The following is a 16848-nucleotide window of genomic DNA, read 5'->3' as shown; positions in this document are numbered from 1 at the left end:
TTATAGTACTTTAATTTTTGGCGGTTAGGTAATTATTTTATTAACTGCATATCCAATGAGCTATGTTTTTAGATGGTGATGAATATTTAAATGAGTTTTAACCTTTCATTCATTGATTCTGATGAAGTCTCTGGTTTATGAGATGAAAACTCTTAATCCTTTAGTTTACTGAGCTTTATGTGTTAATAAAAATCTAAGAATCAAATTGCTGGTGGCTTGAAAATAAATTATTTCTGGTTTGTACAATGGACAGCATCTATTGGAATACTGCCTAGCTTTTGACCATATCTTCTTACATCCTTAGCTACAAAAACTTACCAGCTCCCTTAAAATAATGTAAGTTTACAGGATTTACAGCAGTACTAGAAAAGACGAGCCATGAAGCAGGATGTTTGTATGCAGCTTTCACAGTGTTTTCAAATGAATAGGAAAAAGATTTGAAAGCTAAAAAAAAAACAAAAAACAAACAAAAAAAAAAAAAACAAGGAAAACAAGTATGAATAAATATGTATGGTCTCATTCATGTGATTCATGAAATATCCTTTACTGTAGTCTTTAAACGTGTTCCCTAATCTTACAGTACAAGATATTTTTGGACTAACACTCCTAACCGCACACACACAAACGCACACACACACACACACACACACACGCACACGCACATGCACACAGCACACACACACAGACACACACATACACACACACTCACACACACACACACACACACACACACACACACACACACACACACACGTGAGGACACTCAGAAAAATAACCGTGCCATATATATTTTATAGATAAACAGGCATAACACATGTATTAACTGATCTCTTGTGCTGTAGCAGCATGTTTACGCCCCTTGCTCTGGTCACATGACCATATTGCTGCAGGATGCCACTATACCCAACCTTGCCACTATTACATGTACAGTACATATGCACACATGAATGTGTGGTAACAGAAGCAGGCACTTAGAGTATTAAACTAAATTAAACTATTAAACTAAATCTTCAGCTTCTGAAGGCTAATTAAGAAAACTATTAGGTGCTATTTATTTTCATGTATATTTTATTACATTTTAAGGCAAAGATGGTTGCTTAGCTTTATGAAAGAGATAGCTGCACAATTCCATATAAACACTGATACTTTTTATTTAAAAGTGTAACAATACATTGTTTCACTTCTAAAGCAACCAAGTCATGGCAACTTTTCTTTTTTTTTCAGATATCTTTATTTGCATTTCAAACTTTTATAACAGTAACAAAAAACTTACTAATGATTATAAATCTTTCAGGAAAAATAATAATATAAATGAAGAGAAAAGGAAAAAAAATGTTATATACAAACAGTAACACAAACTATATACATATATATATATATATATATATATATATATATATATATATATATATATATATATATATACACACACACACACACAGAAACTATATACACAGTAAATGCCAAATGTCAGACTGAGTCATGCATATGGAAGAGTTTTTAGAGAATGGCAATAGAGTACAAAAAGGGAGGGAAAAACAGTAAGTAAATAATCCGAATAAAAAGGTTGGAAAATTTGATGGATAAAAGTGATTAAAATTAAATTAAACTGGTTTAATTCTCGGCTGGGTGCCTTCTGTATGCAGTCTGCATGTCCTCTCTGCATCAATGTGGGTTTTCTTTGGGTGCTCCAGTTTCTTCCCACATTACAAAGATATGCACCTGGAGTGTTTCTCCCTGGGCCTCCGCTGAAAATTGGCTTCATTTTAAGTTGGACTTTCCCGGTAAGCAAATGTTAAATAAATAAACAATAAATAAAAGTGTTGACATCAATAGGCTTGTTATATTATACAATCAAAATGTATTCCAGTAGTTATCATAATAGAAATGTCTAGCATTATTTATTAAAAATAATTTATGTATTGTTATAAATTTAATTGCAGCATGTTTAAATCCATCCAATGATATTTTGGATCAATGAAGCCAGTTTTGGGCAATGAAAAGTTTAATCTATGAAAATAATGTAATTAGAATATGGTTGCCTTGTTGTGTTAAAACAGGCTGGACAAAGTGTAATATTGCAAATTCCCAAGATAAGGTGGATTTCTCATAACTAATTTTTTTGTAGTTTAACTTTCAGTGAACACCACAATTTTTGGAAATTTGCAGTTCCATAACATATGTAGTAAGTCAGCTCTTTGAAATTTACAGAAAGTACAATTTGTTGATGTAGGGTAAAATTTATTAAAGAGTGACAGGAGACAAATGTGAGTTATTCACTATCATGAGCTGAGTACAGATAATTTTTTTCATAGGTAATAGTTTTGAAGTTAAATGAATAGATTGGATTTGTTGATTGCATGCATTTAATGTTTTTAGATTGGTCCAATATTTAGAAAAGATAATAGAATGGTGGTATTTGAGATGTAATTAATTTGTATGTATTAGATAACATTTTCTTCAAAGTGAAAGCCTTCTATAATTGTCTGCATAATATAATATTGTAATCATTAATATCAGATTAATTTAGAACTGTTGAAATTAATTATTTTGCCTTAATATACCAGTGTAATGTTTTGGAAAGTTTAGAGCCTTTCTTAAGTCACAAGTTTTCTATATGTATAAAAGCCCATAACACATTTGTCTTTAAGAGGAGAACAATTAAAAAGATTACATTAGATTAGGGTTTGAATGAATTGGTTGCAATAACATAAATGTTTTATTTTTTTAATCAATCGAATCATCTAGGCTTTGAAGAATTCATATCTTATGTGTTATAAATGTATGTATGTTGAGAGCTTTAATATTTTCTTTATTAAAAAAGGGTAATGCTTTAGGGTTATTTTGGATTTTACATATATGATTGTACCATATTTTAACCCAAACAAGACTCCATTTATACAACTTAGGGTTAAATTCTGGTATTATCTATTACAAATTATTATATCATGATAAATTATAATGTCGAGAAGACTCAATCCAACACAGTTCTTTGGATAAATTAATTTTTGATATCCATTCCTGACAGATTTTGGAGACCATAAAAAATTAGATGGGTGTATATCATAAAATCGAAAGTTGACAAGTTCGAAGCTCAAAACTTTGAACTTGCAACCTCGAAAATGGAAAACATTGAATCATAAAGCGGAGATCGCCATAGAGTGCAGGAAGGGAAGATTTCCCTTTATTGCACTGTAGTACAATCTCGGAGTTGGTATATTTGAGTAGCGGGGTATGTAGGGGTGCAGGAGGGCATTGCCCCCCCTGCATAGACTGTTTTTTGTCTTGTTTTGGGTGTTTAGTGGGTTTTTTTTTCAAGTTTGATGTTTTCCGTTTTCGAGGTTGCCAGTTCAAAGTTTTGAGCTTCGATATTGTCAGCTTTTGATCATGTGATATAAACCCAAATTAGACAATTTAGTATTAATATTATGAAAAAAATGTATAATGTACTATAAAATTAGATGAGTTACACTGAAACAACATCCTAGATAAAATATTTGTTTTATTATTTACTATAGTAAACTGCACCAACTCCAAACTGACAAGCAGAATGAAGCAGGAACCAAAACTGGAAATTACCACAGCAAACAACTTTATTAAGCACTTTCATTGGCCTTAAGCTATTGACTTCATCAGAAGCAATAGGCACATAGTATACAATGCTTAAATAGTCACCCCATCACATGATCACGTTAACAACTCCCATAGGCTCATATGGGAATGAATACTTGAAGTAATCTATGCACCTGTTAAATAAATAAATATATATCTAATCTAACACCATTAAAATCAAACACATTGATACACAACATAATATACAAGCTAAAACAAATTTTTAACGTGAATAGTATAATAAATATAATATAATAAATATGTATATAATATATAATTAGATAAATAGATAAATATATAAATAGATAGATGGATTCCTATTACCTGTGTGTGCATGTGTTTATGTATTAAAAATGTAACTAAATGAAGGCCATCAGTAAGTAATTAAATTAATATATTGTATTCTAGATATGGAATTCAGACCTTAATTTTAATAAGCTTGCAATAGAGACTGTCTCATTAAGTCCTGGTGAAACTGTGGCATTGCACCTAAGCTGCCATAGTAACTCTCTATATTCCAAAAACATCTGTTTTGGCCCTTCCGTACCGTCCTTGTTGACGATTTTCCCCAACCCAGCAAATTTAAAGGAATGGCCACTACATTCAAAAATATGCCTTGCTAAGGCATTGTTTAAATTGCTTCTGTGTATGCCATAGACATGCTGATAAATACGCTTATTTAGGGCATTCTTTGTTTTTCCTATATAAAACTGTCCATATTCCTGACAGATTGCTATATACACCAGACATTTACTGCGACAACTGAGTTTTTGTCTCAACTTTACTACTCCGTAACCCATTATGCGGATGCTATCATTTTCCAAAATATAACCACATTGTGAACATCGCCCACATTTTCTCATCCACCCCTGGCTCTTATTGGAAGTACTCCTTTCTAATAAGTTCTTGATATTGGAATTCCTTTTATATATAACTAGTGGTTTTTCACCCACCTTCTCTCTGTGTTCCAGTTCGTTGGTCAAAATGCACCAATTGTTGTTAATGACTTCTTTTATGTCATAAAATAGGGGGCTAAAGGTTAATGTCATAGCCCCTGCAAACACATCTCGTTTTTTAACTACCATGTTTGCGTTTAATACTCTCTCGATATGCCTATTGGGGTCATTTACATTTGCCCCTAGCAATGGCATAAAATACCCTTCCATTCTTTTATCACATTCTGCAATATAGGCTCAAAAAACTCGTGGGTGTACCCTCTTCTTAATAACATTCCCCTAAGTTTCTGTATTTCTTCAATGAAAATTCCACTTCACTTACCATCCTAGCTAACCTCATACCCTGCCCCTTCACCAAAGATCTTTTTTGATGTGAAGGGTGACAACTGTCAAAATGCTGGAGAGTGTTGGAGTACGTGGGTTTTCTATACAATGTCGAACTGAAACACTTATTATTTTTATCCTTACTTATCGTTCTATCCAAAAAATGAGTAGTGTCCACAGCAGTCTTCATAGTAAATGATAGAAAAGTTGTGCTAACATTTAAATATTCAAAAAAACTGTCAAGTAACTCTTGTGTGCCATCCAAAAATATTAAAATGTCATCCACGAATCATCCGTAGAATTTGCAATACTTAACTCACTACTAAAAACATGCATCATTTCCCACTGGGTTAATACAATGTTAGCAACAAGGGAGCGCATGCCGTCCCCCTTGCAACTCCAGTATTTTGATTAAAAAATTGATTATCAAACACAATAAAGTTGTTTTTCTAGAATTAAATCCATCAATGTCCTAAACATTAATATCCTTGGGTGACAGAAAAGTGTATTGGGACATAACTAGTCATAAAACCAACTAATCCCTATATCATGGGGAAAGACGGTAAAAAGATCTTTGATGTCAATGGTTGCACATATCAGATTATCACTGTGTAGATTCCTATTAATTTTACTCAAACAGTCCCATGAATCCTTCAACACATGCTGTTGTTTATCTAGAACATTTTTGAGGTGAAAATCAACAAATGTTGCCAAACTGAAGGTCTTAGATGCCTTAATTATTTAAGCATTGTATACTATGTGCCTATTGTTTCTGATGAAGTCAATGGCATAAGGCCGATGAAAGTGCTTAATAATATTATATACTATAGTTAATAGTTATACTGGTAAATCGAAATAGGGTTGTGCTGGAAAAATATACTTAGGTATTTTAATGAATTCTTTTTCTGAATTTCTGATTTAGGAAAGAAACTGGAAAACCATAGTTAGGATTAAGAGGAAAGATGGAAGGTTTAGATAGGTTTAATTTGTAATTAGAACATTTTGAAAAAATACTGATGTTATATAACATTTTTTGGTAAATGCATGTGAGGTAGAGTAAAATAGAGATTTAGGTCATCAACAAAGGCTGTCAAAGATTAAGGTATATTATAGATTTCTGGTATAAAATGGTATGTCTTTTGTATTATGGGAAGAAGCAATAGTTCAATATATAGATTAAATAGATATGATCAGAGAAGACAAACCTTTCTTATACCATTAATTATTCTGATTATGTGGGGAAATAATTTTGTTAATGTAAAGAGATGTGTGGGCATTAGTGTAAAGATTTTTAATTAGACTGACAAAAGAATGAGGACGTCCAAAGAATGGCCTAATTGTTCATAGGTAGGTTCATAGGTTCATAGGTAGATACTAAACTATTGGCCCTAGGGTCTATATAAGCCTAGTCAAATGGTACCCTGGCTTTCACCATCCAAGAAAATTATTTTCCTGTGCCCCTGTTGAGCAGAGCCACAGAAGTGATCCCTGCGGTGAATTTCCTATCTCCCATCCAATCATCAAGATTTTTCTTGAAGATTGGTAATGAGTATGGGAAGTCTCTGGGACAGGAATCTATCCCTCTGGCATGTTCTGTTTATTGCGGAGATAAGGTTTAGGTCCTTAGACCATGTAGCTCAGAGGGATTGGAATTTCTTTAAGTGGAGCATGTCCAACAGCTCTGGGTTTCACATAGCTTTGTATGATAGGCAGAGACCACCTCTGAGTAGGCAATATGTGACGGAGTATAGCTGGAGTTTTTTGAGACGGTCTGCATAGGGCATCTGTTTGAGGCTGGTAATCCTCTTTGTGAGGTATTTCTGTGGCTTTTCCAGTTAATGTAGATGTCTTGTAAGGTACATACCAAAAGGGGCATTGGACTCTATAATGAGTTTAATGAGTGATGAGTAGAGGGGAACAATGACCTCTTTTTTCCTGGATGAGAAACCTTTTCTGATGAGGTGTGCCACGTAGAAGGATTTCCTGACTACTGTAGCAATGTTATTATCAAAGGAGAGACTACAGTCCACCTGTGTCACAAGGTCTCTTATCACATATTCAGTGTTAAGTAGACTTCCACCTATATGGTAGTTCATGGGTACAGAGTTTTTACCAAAAGGGATGACAATGCACTTTTTGGTATTGAGCTTGAGGCCATGGCTTTGACACTGGGCATCTGTCTCAGTGAGGCCCTTTTGTAGGATGTCCACATCATTAGTAGTTTTGATTATGGCTCCTAGTTTGCAGTCATCTGCTAACTTTGTTAACCAAAGACCTTCTGTTTTAACTTGTACTTCAGAGAAATAGATACCAAACAGGAAAGGACCCAGGACTGAACCCTGTGGTACTCTACTTGTCACTGGTCTAAAGTTGGATTTGGAGTCTGCTACTTTCACAATGTGGGTTCTGTCAGTGAGCCAGTTGGCAACCCATCTTGTGACATAAGGATTTATACCTAGTTTAGTGAGTTTATCTATAATTCCAGAGTGGAGGATGGTGTTGAAAGCCTTGGCGAGATCTAGATAGGCTGTGTGAACCACCTTACCCTCATCTACGGCTTTGGTGACTACTTCAAAGAAGTCTGTCAGGTTTAGGAGACATGATCTGCCTTTTACAAACCAAAACTGGGTAGGATCCAGAGTTTGGAGATTACCAATGTCATTGCTTATAAGTTCCATGATGATACGTTCCATAGCCTTGCAGACCAGGCTCATCAGGCTAATGGAGTGGTAGTTCCCAGAGTCCATGGTGGCTCCCCCTTTATAGGAGTGGTATAACTGTTGCTGTGCACCATTCGGTGGGCACAAATCCTGAGGTGAGGCTATGACTGAACATACTACCACATAGAATTGTAAAAAGGAAATCTAAATTCAATGCATCAAAAGCTTTTTAGTATCAAGTGTAAGTGAAAAAAAATGATAAATTATAGCATTTAAAGAATAAAATTAAGGTAACTAAAGTTAACGTGTGATCACAAGTCTGCCTATATTGATAAGAAGCAATTATATGTGGTAGTAAAGATTGTACTCTATTAGCAAAGACCAAAGCAAATATCTTAATATCAACATTTATAAGGGATATTGATGTTTAAGACCTGAATTGGGTTTGGGGATAAAAATAGTTTTAGAGTTGTTAAGATACAGATCTGAGATATCATTGTTGCATATATAATGAAATACATGCAGTAAAATTTTGAAGATAATTTGAGCAAAAGTTTTTTAGAACTCCACTACAAGGCCATCTGATCCAGGTGATTTACCAGATTAAAGATTTTTAATTACTTGTAAAATTTCTTGATTAAACAGTGCCATAAGAATATTTTGTTGACCTTAGTTAAATTTCGGAAATGTTAGACTATTTACAAGCTGGTCAGACTCTTGTGGAGAGAAAATAAGATTATCTTCACCATATAAGGTTGTATAATATTGAAAAAAAGTTTCTATAGTCTCCTCTCTAGTCTTATTGGATTTGTCCTGGTATATAATTTCAGTTTTTTAAAGGAGAAGCCTTGTAGATATTTATGAGTCTTGCTAAACATTTAGAGGAGTTTGTCCTCACTCTGCATATCTAGCTAAAGTTTTCGTTTCATAGAATGACTGCTGTTTTATGCCTAATAAGTAATGTTCTTTAGTGAGAATCAGCTAGACATTTTGCAGCATCATCTCTATAGTTTAGATAAAGATCTTGTTCTAACTTGCTAATTTTATCTTTTAACACCTATTCTCTTAATTTATAACATTGTTATGATATGTAACCTTTTAAAGGTGCCTCTAATTTGAGTTTTGCTAGCAGTTCATTGAATATCAAGTGGAATAATGGAATTTGAAAATTAGAGGCAGTGTATAGTAAGTAATTAATTTCATTTTAATGTCTTCTTTTTTGAAGTAAATTAAGATTTAAATTGCTTAATAATTAATTTTTTGTTTTGCCAATCCTAGCCCAATTAATAGTAAGAGTCATTTTAGAGTGGTCCAAAAAGAAGTCTAGCCCAAGATTTATGTCAATGAGACTAGTATGTAAATTTTAATGATGGGTGTTGTTTCTTTGAAAATTGACTGGATCAAATAAATTAAAGTCTGATTTTTAAATCTGCTATTGTGTTGGAAGCATAGTAATGACAAAATTTACTCTTACTAATTCTAGCCACATAGACTTTGCAACTGCATTCCAGTCCCCCAACAATGTAATAATAATTAGGAAAATGACTTAATATTTTATATATTGTCATAACAAACTGATGCTGCTTAGTACAGGGTGCATAACAGGTTTGTCAGGAAACATATTTTTTAATAATTAGATAACAACATCTTCCTTTAGAGTCTGAGTTATGATACGATATTGTATCTTTGAATGATTTTTTTAAATTATAATGGCAACACCAGAGCTGTTTTTTATTACCTGATTCAACAATAACACTGATCATTTTTTTTCTGTGACTTGAGACCATTGTTTGAACATCATGTTTGATTCCTGCACAAGTATAATTTATGCTTTTGATTTGTAGAATAAATGAAAAAATATTTTTTTGCTTGTTTGGATTTCATTAATGTTCTATGAATCGATTATCCACATTTCAAGTATTTTGTTTCAGTGATTAATAATATAGTAAAGTGCATTTGTCATAAAGTATAGAATAAGTTCAGGTTTAATAATGAAGGTATGTGGCATTTAACTCTTCTTGTCAAGTAACCATGCTTAACCACTACCATCCAACATTAGGAAGAGACTAAGATAAAGCTGTATAAAGAATAAAAAAAAAATAGAAATAAAACTGGAATAAAACTGGAACAGTGAACTATTATGTACCCTTTATATGCAAATATATTTACATTAAAGGTCAAAACAAAAATTTCCTTCACGTGGGATAAGTAAAACATGTCTCTGCTACAACACTGTCCCTCACAGCACTCAGCTACCACATTACAAAGTGCGGCTAAAACAGAAAACATGCCTAATGACAGAAATTAAAAATCTTGACTAGGCAACGCAGCACGGTTTAAGAGTTCTGTTAACTATGTAATTGCTGAAAGGTAAAGTATAATGAAAAAATTAAACATTTAGTTTTAAAATGTAAACTAAAAGCTTAAAATATATATTCATTTCCTTTAAAAACATCTTAAGGTTGATTAGTGAACCTTTACGGAAGTGCTTCCTTAACTGAAAAGCAGGAAGTGCTTAAGTCCATTATTTCCAAGTCCAACCTGCTGTGAGAGGAAGAATGGGACATGCAGCAGAACCATGATGCTGCCAAAATGGAAGATTAGTTACAATTAAATCTTAAACATGTTAAAGTAATGTCAATTCAGTATTATGTTTGCATGTCCAACCATCCAAACTTCACACCTATTGCTCTCTGTTTAAGTTAAGAGACAGAGAAAGTAATTTGTAAATATACCTGTTCGGAGCATATCATAATATCTCTACAGAGGAAGAGTTAAATGCAATACTAAAGTCTGTTTAGCTTCTTTAAGTGGTCCAATTGTGTACCCTTAAACTAGAAAATCAAAGACGAGGGGTTTCTCATTTGGAATTTAATTTTGTTAAGAGATTAGATATGGATAATTTGGTGCTAGGTTGTGGTGTGCTTGCTTAATCTGGATAGGGAGATCCTGAGCAAAGATAGTTTTGTTACTATTCCAGTTATGAACATTTTCATTTTTAGCAGCAGCAAGTATTTTAACTCATTCACTCTAATGGAGCTTAGGAAGTTTGCACTGTAACTTCCAATGGACATAGCCTAAGCCTTTTGACAAGAATTAAATTATGTCTTCACATTTCAAACAAATGCCCATATCTCTGGAACCATAGGGGTTATGAAAGAAGTATAAATGGCAAACTTCAGCACAAACTATTTGTATACTGGTAGTATTCTTTTGGTTCCAGGTCTTAAACTAAAATAAGTCAATGTAAACACAATACCTATTACATTTGTAATATTTTGTAAACAACTTATAGAATCTCAGTAACCACTCAAGTTACACACATGCTGTCAGCAGCATTTTATTCATCTAGTTGAGAGCTTTAATATGAAGGTATGGAGTTGTGTCTGTGGTACTTGGTTGTTGTGATACTTATAAAAAGTGAAAATTATATCCATATAAATTAATATAATACAAACATTTCATATCTCATTACATGCACTAGACAGAGGTCAAATATTAATGAAGTTGAGTTTGCCATTATGTAATCTTTATGATGAAATCTTTTAAAAACTTGTGCATAGCATGGCTTTGGAATTATTGATGTAAATTTGAACCAGCAATATTTGATGCCTAGAGGTGTCAGTAGGAGTTAACTGCAGATGCACCTGGGGGCATCGCCCAGATGTAATGAGTTAAATACATCCTGGTAGTTTAAATGTTTAGCACAGATCTGCCGCAGTCTATCAAGGATGAAAGCCATTTGGACTGTCTGGTGCACTCTTTTTATAATAATTTGGTTGGCTTCAGCTTGATTTTCCAGGAGATATATGAAAATTTGCTGTGAGGTTTCAGTAGTTTTGATTGCTTGTATTTTTCTGATAATTTGCCCACAACTATATTCTTATGTGTGCTTCTTCCTTCTAGATCCAAACGCTTATTCTGTATATCCTGTATGTTTTTGACATTGGCTTGACAATCTTTACAAAGATGTTCAATTTTTATATCATTTTGATGGTTTTTACTTCTGTTGCATCAAGTCTGCTGGCAGTTTGACTTATTGTGGTACCAAATGCTTGTACCTGGTCAGAAAATTGTTGAATGATAGACTATAGTGGTTGAAGTGTTGCTTTTAGGTCTTCGAGAGCAAATAATTGGTCAGTTCTGGTTTTACTTAATGGCTTCTTATGCTGTTTGGTAGTTCAGGCATGCTTGAACATGATCTCTTTATTTGGATTTGACACTGCCAATAATTTAGTTTTAGAAGTTTGCATTTCCATCTGTTCTGATTCGGTTGACATCTTTGACTATAACAGAGTATTTTTGTATGTTGCGTGTTTTTGGATGTTTAGTTTGTTTTTAGCAGCAATTTATGTAGAAGCAGTTTTCATTTTAATATTTTAACCTTGTTGTGTTGTTTTTTCCCCTCATAGACAGGAAGTACAGGATCAGACCCATATGACTCAATTTGCCGTTCTCAGGTAAGTTTGATGATGTTTGTATGGATCTACCCAAAAAGAGCCACTTAATGAAGTTCCGAATGAAAGGTAAGAAGGATTGAATCCTAAAATATAGTACATTAGTACCAAAGGGATTAAATACTGAATGTTGTTGGAAAAGTGTTATATGAAATGGGACATTGACACTTTAAAAAAGTTTTAACTGAAATTTGAGTGATGTTTTTTAATTTATTGTTTAATTGTTCATTGATTGAAGCTGCTGGCATTATATAAAGTGTGATTCATTTTGTGTATTTTACTCCTTGAAGGCTGTTTGTAGCCGAGGCGCTAGAGAAATAAAATACTTTTTGTGGCTTTGGTGGTATCGTTTGTGTTGAAGCACATACTCTTTGGTGTTGCAGAGCTGTTTCATTTCGATTAGATGGCCAGTGATCCAGCAGCAAATATTCCAGGAATCTTCAGAGAGGAGAGTTTGGGTTCCTCTCAGCGAACAATTGATGGATTTCTGAGTTCCAATATGGATCGTGAAAGTGATCAAGATGAGAGAATAATGGGCAGTGATGAAGATCCTCGATGCCTGTATGGGAAAGAATTTTAGCTGAGACAAGAAACAAAGTGTCGCTAATCCTTTTGCTGACATTGGTAAACGATCTATGGACTTTCCACCTGAGGTAAAAACTTTAATCAACAAATTAAGTAATTTGATGAACAAAGAGATGGCTACTTATTATAACCAGACAAGTCTGCATTGATATTTGGACTTGGATATAGTCCCTCGGGGATTGAGGGCAGTTAAATATCCATCTTTGCCTTTTGATTTGACTAGACCCAAAGAGAAAGTGTTTAAAAAGTGTTGGGAAAAATCAGCACATCTCTGCTCAATGGAATGTACTAACATCCTTTTAGAACGGGATGTGATAAAATTAAGTATAATTAAGAAAGACATTTCTAATGTGTGTAATAATTTAGTGACATTATTAGGGAGAACTCGTTTTGAATCTTGTTTGTGTGAAATTCAGGATAAATTAAACACATATGAAAAAAGCTATTAGAACAGAAAATGCATAAAATTCAAAGAGACCTCCGAGACTAAGAAAGAGGCACTGCCTTTTTTCGACCAACCAATCATTGTTCTTGGTCATGGGTCCGTTTCTAGGACGGGGTGGGTGTAGCAAGAGAGAGAAGTGAAAATGATACCAGTATGGAAGGATCTTCGAGTGAAAACATCAGGTACTACAGTGATGGTGAAGATGTTAGAGACTGTCCACCCTTACCTATGTCTATGAATGGACAGTTCATGCAGGATAATTTTCGCCCTTATGTCGAGAATAATAGGCATCAAAACAGGAGCTATTCGGAACGTGAGCCTCAGAGAGGGGGCCTTCAACGGCAATGGCGTGAAAACAAAAGAACTAAATGGTACTGATTGTTTGTCTAATAATGCTAATATTATTGTGAATTTATCTGGTTGTTCCTTGGATGAACATTTTTGTAATGTATTGAGTTATGATTTAAAGTTTGTGCCGACTGTAATACCAAAAGAATATGAATGCAAAATTGAATTGTATAAGTTGGTTAGAAAATTGCATTTATGGTATTATTTTAATGTGCATTGCTTGATGCCTGTGAATAATGACAACGATCATAATAGCATATGTGATACTGATGAGAGTATGCTTGAAATTGATTTATTTGATTCATATATGTCTTGTAATAGTGAGATGAATGCATATTGTTTGATAGACACTTCTGCTGTTATTAGTAAAAGTAAGTTTATGCCACCTTGCATTCATGAAGGCATTAAACAAGTTTACTCAATATTTGATTTTGAATTAGATATGTTATTTAAAAATATTAACAAAAAGAATGTTGAGTATAATTTGTCAAAACAGGAGTGGTTAGCTTTGTTGAATTTTTCCAAGCAAAGGGAATTGATTGTTAAACCCTCAGATAAAGTTAATACAATAGTAATAATGTATTATGAGCAATATTTAAAAATGTGTTTAGAATTGCTAGATGATAGAACAGTATATCAAATAGTAAATGAAATTAAAATAGAGGAAGCAAAGAAAAGCTATGCACATTTGATTCAGAAAGATTTGAGTCTAGGTTACTGGACCGATAGTGATGTTGCCAACAGATTAATATGTGAAGGAACAGGGCCTGCTTATTTTTATTGCTTGCCCAAAATCCACAAAGGTATAAGAAATCCTCTAGGTAGACCGATAGTTTCGACTACTAAGTATTTTTTCACAATGTGGGTGTTATATTACATAAAGTGGTATTAAAAGAAGCAATGTAACTCCCTTCCTATATTAAAGATTCTTTTGATTTTTTAGAAAAGGTTAAAAATGTTAAATGGAAGGAAGGTATGTATTGGATAACACTGGATGTGAAGAGCCTTTACACGAACATCAGACATAATTTTGGGCTTGAAGCCCTCAGACTTCAAATGGGTAGCAGCCCCCTTTCATATTATGTTTTAGAGTTAATTCAATTTTGTTTGGAAATAATTTTTTTTTTATTTTGAAGATCAGATTTACCATCAAGTACGAGGAACAGCGATGGACTCTCCCGTTGCCCCCATGTACACCAATCTTTTTATGGGCATGATGGAAAAAGAATATATATATAATAATTTCTTTTTTAAAAAATATGTTAGATTTTATTTTAGGTTTATTGATGATTTAGTTTTTTTGTGTGAGGGTGGTGTACATTTAGTACCACATTTTGTGGGAGAAATACAGCAGAATAGATTTCAGATAGCTTTTGATGGTTTACAATATGGACACAAAGTTTCATTTTTAGATATAAATTTGTGTGGAATAGTGGGTGAATGTATAAAAATGAGCATACATAGGAAATTTAATGAGGCAAATCAATTTCTAATAGGCACTAGTTGTCATCCTAGACATACTCTGGAATCATTGTCGTTCGTGGAATTTTTAAGAATATCAAGATTGTACAATGATGAGAGTAATTTTAGGAAAGAATTAGAACAGACCGCAGCAATGTTTCAGAATAGAAGGTATGATGTAAAAATTATTGAAAGAGATGTGAGGAAGGTATTGCATATTAGACATGGAACAGATAATAAAACAAAAAGGTATGTGAGAGAATATGGTAGTGAAAGGAATAAAAGTGATACAGATAGCTTATTTTTTTGTCCTAGGATATAATTTATTGAGTGAGAATATTAAACAAATTATGTTCCATTATTGGGAATTTTTGAAAAATTTTGATGAGTTAAATGGGCTGGTTAATAAAAAGTTAGTATTTTCTTATAAGAGAGGTAGAAACATACGAGATATAGTGGTGCATACTAAATTTCACAGGCCAGACATCAATTTGTCTGTGCAGATTTGGAATAAAGGGATGAGACCCTGCAACAAGTGTAGGGGCTGTCCCTATATAATAAATACTTTTCAGACTATAAATGGCATCCCATTTAGTGTGAATGGAGTTTATAATTGTAGAACAGAAGGGGAAGTATATGCCATTAGATGTACGTGTAATATGTTCTATATTGGACAAACCAAAAGAATGTTCAAGGTTAGATTGTTAGAGCATTTGACGGACATTAGGATAGGTAGGACAGAAAGTCCTTTGGCCCAACATTTTAGAAATTGCCATGATGGAAATCCTGAAGGACTTGAATCAACTATTTTAGAACAGATTTGTTTAAATAATAATGATAGGGAAAAACATTGATATAATCTTTTAAAAAAAGAAACAATATTTATTTTAAAATATAATACATTAGTGCCAAAGGGATTAAATACTGAATGTTGTTGGAAAAGTGTTATATGAAGTAGTACATTGACACTTTAAAAAAGTTTTAACTGAAATTTGAGTGATGTTTTTTATTTTATTGTTTAATTATTTAATTGTTCATTGATTGAGGCTGCTGGCATTATATAAAGTGTGATTCATTTTGTGTATTTTACTCCTTGAAGGCTGTTTGTAGCTGAGGCGCTAGAGAAATAAAATACTTTTTGTGGCTTTGGTGGTACTGTTTGTGTTGAAGCACATACTGTTTGGTGTTGCAGAGCTATTTTTGTATGTTGCATGTTTTTGGATGTTTAGTTTGTTTTTAGTAGCAATTTATGTAGAAGTAGTTTTCATTTTAATATTTTAACCTTGTTGTGTTGTGTTTTTCCCTCATAGACAGGAAATACAGGCTCAGACCCATATGGCTCGATTTGCCGTTCTCAGGTAAGTTTGATGATGTTTGTATGGATTTCCCCAAAAGGAGCCACTTAATGAAGTTCCGAATGAAAGGTAAGAAGGATTGAATCCTTCAGATATTTTTGACCAAAAAGCCATGTTGCATAGAAGTCCGTACTAAACAAAGTTGAGTGATATGGAGCTAAGTCAGTGCGGTGCTTATAGGTCAGCTGTTGTCTTTATTCCCAACTTTTCTCTTTTCTTGAGAACTTACAAATATACATGGTATAAAACTTGAACTTTCACTTACATGAAATGTTCGTACAGCCAAGTGCTACAGATTATACGCATTACAGAAGGCCACTCAGCTGAATACTAAGATATTCATGCCTCTTTATGAAATTTCACATAATTCTGTTGATGTGCTTGTGGAACTTGATTGAAATGATGTTTGGAACAATCAGTGAAGTCAGTACCGATTTCTTGCTGCAATTTGGGCGACCCTTAACTGTGGCGTTAGAGAAAAAGAAGTTCACAGTAGTCAGATCTGTTGAATATGTAACAGCTGCTTCAGTGCCAATAACTGCATTACTGATATATTAGAAAATCTCTTGTTAACTCTGACCTTGGTAATAAAGCTTGAGATATTTTCCTAAATCACTTAGAGACAGCCACATATGGTAAGCACGT

This window comes from Protopterus annectens, chromosome 1.part0 (genome assembly GCF_019279795.1).
Source record: "Protopterus annectens isolate FY-2018-M chromosome 1.part0, PAN1.0, whole genome shotgun sequence".
In the NCBI taxonomy this organism is placed as follows: Eukaryota; Metazoa; Chordata; order Ceratodontiformes; family Protopteridae; genus Protopterus; species Protopterus annectens.
This window is presented reverse-complemented; position numbering follows the sequence as displayed.